Genomic DNA, 12,120 nt, shown 5'->3' with positions numbered 1-12,120 from the left:
TTTCCAATCCCAGTTCTACCCAATTCACTCCTCTTTAGTGAAAGCCTAGTGTGTGGGGAGGTTCTGTGCTCTGACTTTGAAAGGCCAACCGTATTCAGCTCTTTACTCATCATATAACGAAACAGGAGCAGGTGGCCATGCAGATGGCCAGGAGGGGCTGGGAGGCAGGGGTTAGGGAGGTACAGGAGGACAGCACAGCTTTCCAGTGAAAGAACACCCAGTACGCTGACTTTGTCAACTGAAGCCACACACGCTTCATTAGCAAGAAGGCTTCGATAACCATGGAGAATGTTTGACAAGCCCAGGGACCTTTGTTTCTAATTCCTGGAGAGTTGCTGTGGGCGGTTGCTAACTTTCAATGCAAACAGAAACAAACTAAAATGTCCACTGAATGCCTGGAAACTTGATTCTTTTGGGCACAGTCCACTTGGGCCCTGTTTGTCCTCACGGCAACCGTTTGTTGGATCTGGCATTGACCGATGGACATCACTGACGTTCTCCTTCATGGCAGGGCTATCATTACATCACCAGCTAACTAAAGCCCCACAAGATGAAAATAGGTTTAAAGATACCTTGGGGAATACAATTTAGCCTTAAAATATACAAAAAGAGGCACATTCATTCTGCTAGGCCTTTTTTTCTAAACGAATCCATAGTTATTCTAAATATACTTTAAATTTTGAAAGTATATGTTTTTTCAAATAACAGAAAAGGGCATTTGTTTGTTTGTTGTTTTTAAATAAAGTTCCAAGCAATTGCAAGAGGAAGGGGATATATATACTCATATGGATGATTCACTTCATCATACAGCAGAAACTAACACAACATTGTAAAGCAATTATATTACAATAAAAATACAATATTGTGGGAGAAAAAGAATACTGAAATAAAAGGAAGGCAAAAACTGAAACCAATCCTTTTCATCAGTATTTTTTTTTCTTTTGATAGTACCTACTACTAATATAGGGCTTCCCAATGTACTTCAGTGATAAAGAATCCACTTGCAATATAGGAGATGTGGCCTTGATTCCTGGGTTGGGAAGATCCCCTGGAGAAGGAAATGGCAACCCACTCCACTATTCTTGCCTGGAAAAGCCTATGGACAGAGGAGCCTGGGGGGCCACAATCCAGGGGGTCACTAAAGAGTCTGATACCACTTAGTGACTAAACCACAAAAACAACTACAAGTAGGTAAGTGCTAAATGTTCCTACCTTCAGTTCAGTTCAGTTCAGTTCAGTCGCTCAGTCGTGTCCGACTCTTTGCGACCCCATAAATCGCAGCACGCCAGGCCTCCCTGTCCACCACCAACTCCCGGAGTTCACCCAGACTCACGTCCATCGAGTCAGGGATGCCATCCAGCCATCTCATCCTCTGTCGTCCCCTTCTCCTCCTGCCCCCAATCCCTCCCAGCATCAGGGTCTTTTCCAGTGAGTCAACTCTTCACATGAGGTGGTCAAAGTACTGGAGTTTCAGCTTTAGCATCATTCCTTCCAAAGAAATCCCAGGGTTGATCTCCTTCAGAATGGACTGGTTGGATCTCCTTGCAGTCCAAGGGACTCTCAAGAGTCTTCTCCAACACCACAGTTCAAAAGCATCAATACTTTGGCGCTCAGCTTTCTTCACAGTCTGACTCTCACATCCATACATGACCACAGGAAAAACCATAGCCTTGACTAGACGGACCTTTGTTGGCAAAGTAATGTCTCTGCTTTTGAATATGCTATCTAGGTTGGTCATAACTTTTCTTCCAAGGAGTAAGCATCTTTTAATTTCATGGCTGCAGTCACCATCTGCAGTGATTTTGGAGCCCCCTAAAATAAAGTCTGACACTGTTTCCACCGTTTCCCCATCTATTTCCCATGAAGCGATGGGACCAGATGCCATGATCTTCATTTTCTGAATGTTGAGCTTTAAGCCAACTTTTTCACTCTCCTCTTTCACTTTCATCAAGAGGCTTTTGTGTTCCTCTTCACTTTCTGCCATAAGGGTGGTGTCATCTGCATATCTGAGGTGATTGATATTTCTCCCGGCAATCTTGATTCCAGCTTGCACTTCTTCCAGCCCAGCGTTTCTCATGATGCACTCTGCATATAAGTTAAATAAGCAGGGTGACAATATACAGCCTTGACGTTCTTACCTTGGAATTTCTTTATTCAATTCATTTCACTTTCTCTATACATTTTCATATCATGACCTCATTTATTATCTCACATGCTTAGAATAGTTTATATTTACCATACTATATTTACTGATATTTACCATATGACAAGTTAAAGCTAAAAACATTTAAATATTCAATTCATTTAAAAATAACAGTAAACATTACATGCTAACATAAACAAGATATTTTTAAGAAAAATAAGGATAGTTTCTAAAACAAACATTTTAGTGAGAAGTGTGGCATTGTTTAACATTTTTGCCAGTCTCTTGAATGACTGTCTCAAAAGAAAGCATTTAAATTCTCATATCTACTTTTGCATTTGAGTCAGTTCTAATGAGGTGGATGAACCTATAGCCTATTACATGGAGTGAAGTAAGTCAGAAAGAGAAAAACAGATATCATATATATATATATATATATATATATATTTGAAGTCTAGGAAGATGGTTCTAATGAACCTGTATGCAGAGCAGCAATGGAGATGTAGACGTAGAGAACAGGCTTATGGACAAGGGCAGGCGGTAGGAAGGAGAGGGTGAGATGAATGGAGAGAGTAGCACTGAAGCATACACACCACCATATGTAAAACAGACAGCCAATAGGAATTTTCTGTATGACTCAGAGAACTCAAACTGGGGCTCTGTAACAACCTAGAAGGGTAGGAAAGGGTGGGATGTGGGAGGGATGTTCAAGAGGGAGGGGACATATTAGACATCTATGGCTAATTCATGTTGATGTAGGGCAGAAATCAAATCAATATTGTAAAGCAATTATCCTTCAGTTAAAAATAAATAAATTTGGCTGGGAGGGAAAGTTGGTGGAGGAATAGGACAGAAAGACCACTTTCTCCCTCACAAATTCCTCAAAAGAACATTTCAACGCCGAGCAAACTCCACAAAACAACTTCTGTAGGCTGGCAGAGGACATCAGGCAACCAGAAAAGCAGACCATTGTCTTCAAAAACAGGTCACTCCACTGCACTCCAGAGAGAAGAAACCCAGCTCCACCCACCAAAACTCCAACATAAGCCTCCCTAACCAGGAAACCTTGACAAGCCACTGATAGAACCCCACCCAAAGTGAGGAAGCGCCATAATAAAGAGAACTCCACAAATTACCAGAATATAAAAAGGCCACCCCAAACGCAGCAATATAACCAAGATGAAGAGACAGAGGAATACTCAGCAGGTAAAGGAACAGGAGAGTTGCCCACCAAACCAAACAAAAGAGGAAGAAGCAGGGAATCTACCGGAGAAGGAATTCCGAATATTGATAGTGAAAATGATCCAAAATCTTGAAATCAAAATGGAATCACAGATAAATAGCCTAGAGACAAGGATTGAGAAGATGCAAGAAAGGTTTAACAAGGACCTAGAAGAAATAAAAAAGAGTCAAAATAAAAATGAATAATGCAATAAATGAGATCAGAAACACTCTGGAGGCAACAAATAGTAGAATAACTGAGGCAGAAGATAGGATTAGTGAAATAGAAGATAGAATGGTAGAAATAAATGAATCAGAGAGGAAACAAGAAAAACGAATGAAAAGAAACGAGGACAATCTCAGAGACCTCCAGGACAATATGAAACGCTCCAACATTCGAATTATAGGAGTCCCAGAAGAAGAAGACAGAAAGAAAGATCATGAGAAAATCCTTGAGGAGATAATAGTTGAAAACTTCCCTAAAATGGGGAAGGAAATAATCACCCAAGTCCAAGAAACACAGAGAGTTCCAAATAGGATAAACCCAAGGCAAAACACCCCAAGACACATATTAATCAAATTAACAAAGATCAAACACAAAGAACAAATATTAAAAGCAGCAAGGGAAAAACAACAAATAACACACAAGGGGATTCCCATAAGGATAACAGCTGATCTTTCAATAGAAACTCTTCAGGCCAGGAGGGAATGGCAAGACATACTTAAAGTGATGAAAGACAATAACCTACAGCCCAGATTACTGTACCCAGCAAGGATCTCATTCAAATACGAAGGAGAAATCAAAAGCTTTACAGACAAGCAAAAGCTGAGAGAATTCAGCACCACCAAACCAGCTCTCCAACAAATTCTAAAGGATATTCTCTAGACAGGAAACACGAAAGGGTGTATAAACCCGAACCCAAAACAATAAAGTAAATGGTAACAGGATCATACATATCAATAATTACCTTAAACGTAAATGGGTTGAACGCCCCAACCAAAAGACAAAGACTGGCCGAATGGATACAAAAACAAGACCCCTCTATATGCTGCTTACAAGAGACCCACCTCAAAACAAGGGACACATACAGACTGAAAGTGAAGGGCTGGAAAAAGATATACCACGCAAATAGAGACCAAAAGAAAGCAGGAGTGGCAATACTCATATCCGATAAAATAGACTTTAAAACAAAGGCTGTGAAAAGAGACAAAGAAGGCCACTACATAATGATCAAAGGAACAATCCAAGAAGAAGATATAACAATTATAAATATATATGCACCCAATATAGGAGCACCGCAATATGTAAGACAAATGCTAACAAGTATGAAAGGGGAAATCAACAATAACACAATAATAGTGGGAGACTTTAATACTCCACTCACACCTATGGACAGATCAACTAAACAGAAAATTAACAAAGAAACGCAAACTTTAAATGATACATTAGATCAGTTAGACCTAATTGATATCTATAGGACATTTCACCCCAAAACAATGAATTTCACCTTTTTTCAAGTGCTCATGGAACCTTCTCCAGGATAGATCACATCCTGGGCCATAAATCTAAACTTGATAAATTCAAAACAATCGAAATCATTCCAAGCATCTTTTCTGACCATAATGCATTAAGATTAGATCTCAATTACAGGAGAAAAACTATTAAAAATTCCAACATATGGAGGTTGAACAACACACTTCTGAATAACCAACAAATCACAGAAGAAATCAAAAAGAAATCAAAATATGCATAGAAACTAATGAAAATGAAAACACAACAACCCAAAACCTGTGGGACACTATAAAAGCAGTGCTAAGAGGAAAGTTCATAGCAATACAGGCATACCTCAAGAAACAAGAAAAAAGTCAAATAAATAACCTAACTCTACAACTAAAGCAACTAGAAAAGGAAGAATTGGAGAACCCCAGAGTTAGTAGAAGGAAAGAAATCTTAAAAATTAGGGCAGAAATAAATGCAAAAGAAACAAAAGAGACCATAGCAAAAATCAACAAAGCCAAAAGCTGGTTCTTTGAAAGGATAAATAAAATTGACAAACCATTAGCCAGACTCATCAAGAAGCAAAGAGAGAAAAATCAAATCAATAAAATTAGAAATGAAAATGGAGAGATCACAACAGACAACACAGAAATACAAAGGATCATAAGAGACTACTATCAGCAGTTGTATGCCAATAAAATGGACAACATGGAAGAAATGGACAAATTCTTAGAAGAGTACAATTTTCCAAAACTGAACCAGGAAGAAATAGAAAATCTGAACAGACCCATCACAAGCATGGAAATTGAAACTGTAATCAGAAATCTTCCAGCAAACAAAAGCCCAGGTCCAGACGGCTTCACAGCTGAATTCTACCAAAAATTTCGAGAAGAGCTAACACCTATCCTACTCAAACTCTTCTAGAAAATTGCAGAGGAAGGTAAACTTCCAAACTCATTCTATGAAGCCACCATTACCCTAATACCAAAACCTGACAAAGATGTCACAAAAAAAGAAAACTACAGGCCAATATCTCTGATGAACATAGATGCAAAAATCCTCAACAAAATTCTAGCAATCAGAATCCAACAACACATTAAAAAGATCATACACCATGACCAAGTGGGCTTTATCCCAGGGATGCAAGGATTCTTCAATATCCGCAAATCAATCAATGTAATTCACCACATTAACAAATTGAAAAATAAAAGCCATATGATTATCTCAATAGATGCAGAGAAGGCTTTTGACAAAATTCAACATCCATTTATGATAAAAACTCTCCAGAAAGCAGGAATGGAAGGAACATACCTCAACATAATAAAAGCTATATATGACAAACCCACAGCAAACATTATCCTCAATGGTGAAAAATTGAAAGCATTTCCCCTAAAGTCAGGAACAAGACAAGGGTGTCCACTTTCACCACTACTATTCAACATAGTTCTGGAAGTTTTGGCCACAGCAATCAGAGCAGAAAAAGAAATAAAAGGAATCCAAATTGGAAAAGAAGAAGTAAAACTCTCACTGTTTGCAGATGACATGATCCTCTACATGGAAAACCCTAAAGACTCCACCAGAAAATTACTAGAGCTAATCGATGAATATAGTAAAGTTGCAGGATATAAAATCAACACACAGAAGTCCCTTGCATTCCTATACACGAATAATGAGAAAGTAGAAAAGAAATTAAGGAAACAATTCCATTCACCATTGCAACGAAAAGAATAAAATACTTAGGAATATATCTACCTAAAGAAACTAAAGACCTATATATAGAAAACTATAAAACACTGATGAAAGAAATCAAAGAGGACACTAATAAATGGAGAAATATACCATGTTCATGGATCGGAAGAATCAATATAGTGAAAATGAGTATACTACCCAAAGCAATTTACAAATTCAATGCAATCCCTATCAAGCTACCACCCACATTTTTCACAGAACTAGAACAAATAATTTCAAGATTTGTATGGAAATACAAAAAACCTCGAATAGCCAAAGCAATCTTGAGAAAGAAGAATGGAACTGGAGGAATCAACTTGCCTGACTTCAGGCTCTACTACAAAGCCACAGTCATCAAGACAGTATGGTACTGGCACAAAGACAGACATATAGATCAATGGAACAAAATAGACAGCCCAGAGATAAATCCACACACATATGGACACCTTATCTTTGACAAAGGAGGCAAGAATATACAATGGAGTAAAGACAATCTCTTTAACAAGTGGTGCTGGGAAAACTGGTCAACCACTTGTAAAAGAATGAAACTAGATCACTTTCTAACACCGTACATGAAAATAAACTCAAAATGGATTAAAGATCTAAATGTAAGAAGAGAAACTATAAAACTCCTAGAGGAGAACATAGGCAAAACACTCTCAGACATAAATCACAGCAGGATCCTCTATGATCCACCTCCCAGAATTCTGGAAATAAAAGCAAAAATAAACAAATGGGATCTAATTAAAATTAAAAGCTTCTGCACAACAAAGGAAAATTTAAGCAAGGTGAAAAGACAGCCTTCTGAATGGGAGAAAATAATAGCAAATGAAGCAACTGACAAACAACTAATCTCAAAAATATACAAGCAACTTATGCAGCTCAATTCCAGAAAAATAAATGACCCAATCAAAAAATGGGCCAAAGAACTAAATAGACATTTCTCCAAAGAAGACATACGGATGGCTAACAAACACATGAAAAGATGCTCAACATCACTCATTATTAGAGAAATGCAAATCAAAACCACAATGAGGTACCACTTCACACCAGTCAGAATGTCTGCAATCCAAAAATCTGCAAGCAATAAATGCTGGAGAGGGTGTGGAGAAAGGGAACCCTCCTACACTGTTGGTGGGAATGCAAACTAGTACAGCCACTATGGAGAACAGTGTGGAGATTCCTTAAAAATTGCAAATAGAACTACCTTATGACCCAGCAATCCCACTGCTGGGCATACACACCGAGGAAACCAGAATTGAAAGAGACACATGTACCCCAATGTTCATTGCAGCACTGTTTATAATAGCCAGGACATGGAAACAACCTAGATGTCCATCAGCAGATGAATGGATAAGAAAGCTGTGGTACATATACACAATGGAGTATTACTCAGCAGTTAAAAAGAATTCATTTGAATCAGTTCTGATGAGATGGATGAAACTGGAGCCGATTATACAGAGCGAAGTAAGCCAGAAAGAAAAACACCAATACAGTATACTAACACATATATATGGAATTTAGGAAGATGGCAATGACAACCCTGTATGCAAGACAGGAAAAAAGACACAGATGTGTATAACGGACTTTTGGACTCAGAGGGAGAGGGAGAGGGTGGGATGATTTGGGAGAATGGCATTCTAACATGTATACTATCATGTAAGAATTGAATCGCCAGTCTATGTCTGACGCAGGATACAGCATGCTTGGGGCTGGTGCATGGGGATGACCCAGAGAGATATTATGGGGAGAGAGGTGGGGGGGGGGTTCATGTTTGGAAACGCATGTAAGAATTAAAGATTTTTTAAATAAATAAATAAATAAATAAATTTATAAAAAGAAGAGAGGAGAGGGTCTCCCTGGTGGCTCATTAAAGAATCCACCTGCCAATGCAGGAGACATGGGTTCTATCCCTGGTCTGGGAAGATCCCAGATGTCAAGTGACTAAGTCTGTACCATAACTACTGAGCCTGTGCTTTAGAGACCAGGTGGCCACAACCACTGAGGGCATGGGCTGCAACTACTGAAGCCCATGTGCCTATAGTCCATGCTCCCCAACAAGAGAAGCCACAGCAATGAGAAACCCCGGCTCACTGCAACTAGAAAAAAACTGCACAGCAATGAAGATGCAGCATGTATGCGTGCATGCTAAGTCACCTCAGTCATGTCTGACTCTTTGCAACCCCATGAACTCTAGCCAGGTTCCTCTGTCTATAGGATTCTCCAGGCAAGAATGCTGGAGTGGGTTGCCATGCCCTCCTCCAAGGGTTCTTCTCAACCCAGGGATTGAACCCATGTCTCCTAAGTCTCCTGCATTCCAGGTGGACTCTTTACCCACTGAGCCACCTGGGAAGTCCAGAATAGCCAAAAAGAAGTAATTAAGAACAAAAGTTCAGTTCAGTTCAGTTGCTCAGTCGTGTCCTACTCTTTGCAACTCCATGAGTAGGCAGCACGCCAGGCCTCCCTGTCCATCACCAACTCCCAGAGTTTACTCAAACTCATATCCATCGAGTTGGTGATGCCATCCAGCCATCTCATCCTCTGTCATTCCCTTCTCCTCCTGCCCTCAATCTTTCCCAGCATCAGGGTCTTTTCAAATGAGTCAGCTCTTTGCATCAGGTGGCCAAAGTATTGGAGTTTCAGCTTCAAAATCAGTCCTTCCAATGAACACCCACGACTGATCTCCTTTAGGATGGACTGGTTGGATCTCCTTGCAGTCCAAGGGACTCTCAAGAGTCTTCTCCAACACCACAGTTCAAAAGCATCGATTCTTCGGCGCTCAGCTTTCCTGATAGTCCAACTCTCACATCCATACATGACCACAGGAAAAACCATAGCCTTGACTAGACAGACCTTAGTTGGCAAAGTAATGTCTCTGCTTTTGAGTATACTGTCTAGATTGGTCATAACTTTCCTTCCAAGGAGTAAGCGTCTTTTAATTTCATGACTGCAATCACCATCTGCAGTGCTTTTAGAGCCCCCCAAAATAAAGTCTGACACTGTTTCCACCATTTCCCCATCTATTTACCATGAAGTGATGGGACCGGATGCCATGATCTTCGTTTTCTCAATGTTGAGCTTTAAGCCAACCTTTTCACTCTCCTCTTTCACTTTCATCAAGAGGCTTTTGAGTTCCTCTTCACTTTCTGCCATAAGGGTGGTGTCATCTGCATATCTGAGGTTATTGATATTTCTCCTGGCAATCTTGATTCCAGCTTGTGCTTCTTCCAGCCCAGCGTTTCTCATGATGCACTCTGCATAGAAGTTAAATAAGCAGGGTGACAATATACAGCCTTGTCGTACTCCTTTACCTATTTGGAACCAGTCTGTTGTTCCATGTCCAGTTCTAACTGTTGCTTCCTGACCTGCATACAGGTTTCTCAAGAGGCAGGTCAGGTGGTCTGGTATTCCCATCTCTTTCAGAATTTTCCACAGTTTATTGTGATCCATACAATTGAAGGCTTTGGTACAGTCAATAAAGCAGAAATAGATGTTTTTCTGGAACTCTCTTACTTTTTTGAACAGAAGTAGATGAGATATAATTCACATATCATACCATTTACCTATTTAAAGTGAATAATTCAACAGTTTTCAGTATATTCACAGAGTTGGGTAACCATCACAATTAATTTTAGAACAGTTTCATTACCCTGAGAAGAAACTTTGTACCCATTAACGTGCATGCTAAGTCGCTTCAGTCATGTCCAACTCTTTGCGACCCTATGTACTGTAGCCTGCCAGGCTCCTCTGTCCACGGGATTCTCCAGGCAAGACTACAGGAGTATTGCCATTCCCTCCTCCAGGGGATCTTCCCAACTCAGGGATTGAACCTAGGTCTCTTATGTCTCCTGCATTCTCAGATGGGTTCTTTACCATTAGCGTAACCTGGGAAGCCAGTAGCATTCACTCCTAATTTCCCTTATCTTCCACCTTCAAGGCCCTACCCTAAGCATCTATCAATCTATTATACATTCTGTCTCCATGAATTTGCTTATTTACTTGGCTGGAACTGCCAGTATAATATTGAATATAAGTGCCAAAGCAGATATCCTTGTCTTGTTCCTGACATAGGGAAAAGTAGTCAGTCTTTCAATATGATTTGATGTTAGCTGTGGGTTTTTCATCAGTGCTTTTTATCAGGTTGAGAAAATCCCCTTCTATTTCTAGTTTGTTGTGTTTTTATCACACAAGGATGTTGGGTTTTGTCAAGTGCTTCTCTGAATTTATTGAGATAATCATGTGGGTTTTGTCTTTTATTCTATTAATAAAGTGTATTACATTGAACCAAACTTGCATTCCTAGGGTAAATTCCATTTGATTTTGTAATATGAAATCAAATACTATAGCAATGTTGTTCTGGGTTATATTAAATTCATTGGCCTGCCTTTGAATGGTCTCTTTTGACCACCCATAATTTTATAATATCATGTGTTGGTCATTTGGAAAATATTGGTTCATGGAGTAAGTCTTCCCTGGTGGCTCAGAGGATAAAGTGTCTGCCTGCAATGCGGGAGACCCGGGTCAATCCCTGGGTAGGGAAGATCCCCTGGAGAAGGAGATGGCAACCCACTCCAGTATTCTTGCCTGGAGAATCCCATGGACAGAGGAGCCTGGCAAGCTACAGTCCACGGGGTCGCAGAGTTGGACACAACTTCACTTTCACTTTCACTTTCAAATAGTGACACAATTCAGCAGATAATATTTAAATCAATCACAATTGTTAATGTTATAATCAATGTCATCAGAAAAATATTTAGATCTTGAAAAGCTGTCATGTTCATGGCAGTGGACCGTAATCCTCCAAAATTCTGATTTTCATTTGAGATCATAAATTTTATCATGAGGAACAAGTACCGTCAGTAGTATTCTTAAAGTGACAGGCTCATTTTACTCACTTCCAAGAAAACATCAGCCAAATACCCAATCCTGAATAATCACAGTTTGTCTATTAGTGGTTCTTTCAGGTAAAAGTGGTGTTCTATGAAAAAAGTGGCTATGTTCTATGGAAAACAGTTCAATTCACAACATACTCTCTCAGTTAATTTTTTGGGGGGAGGAAAGACATTGTTACTTTGGTATACAGTGATGTACTTCCTATTTTGTCATGATATATGTTTTAATAAAATAAATAATTTTAATCTGAAAATAACTCAAAAGTTGAAATTTTAAAAGGTTGAAATTTATTGCCCATAAAGGGCATTCTTAAATGAAATTGTCTTTGGGACTTCCCTAGCAGTTCAGTGGTTAAGACTCTGAAATTCCAATGCAAGGGGCATAGTTTTGATCCCTGGCCAAGGAACCAAGATCTTACATAGCACAAAGTGCAGCCAAAAAAAAAAAACAAACAAACACCAAAACAAGTGAAATTGTCTTTTTTCCCCCTTGTATGTTGTTGTTCAGTTGCTAAGTTGTGTCTGACTCTTTGCAACCCCATGGACTGTAGCACGCCAGGCTTCCCTTTCCTTCATGTCTCCTGGAGTTTGCTCAAATCATGTCCATTAAGTCAGTGATTCCATCCACCCATCTCATC

The sequence above is a fragment of the Ovis aries genome, chromosome 3 (genome assembly GCF_016772045.2).
Source record: "Ovis aries strain OAR_USU_Benz2616 breed Rambouillet chromosome 3, ARS-UI_Ramb_v3.0, whole genome shotgun sequence".
Classification (NCBI taxonomy): Eukaryota; Metazoa; Chordata; class Mammalia; order Artiodactyla; family Bovidae; genus Ovis; species Ovis aries.
This window is presented reverse-complemented; position numbering follows the sequence as displayed.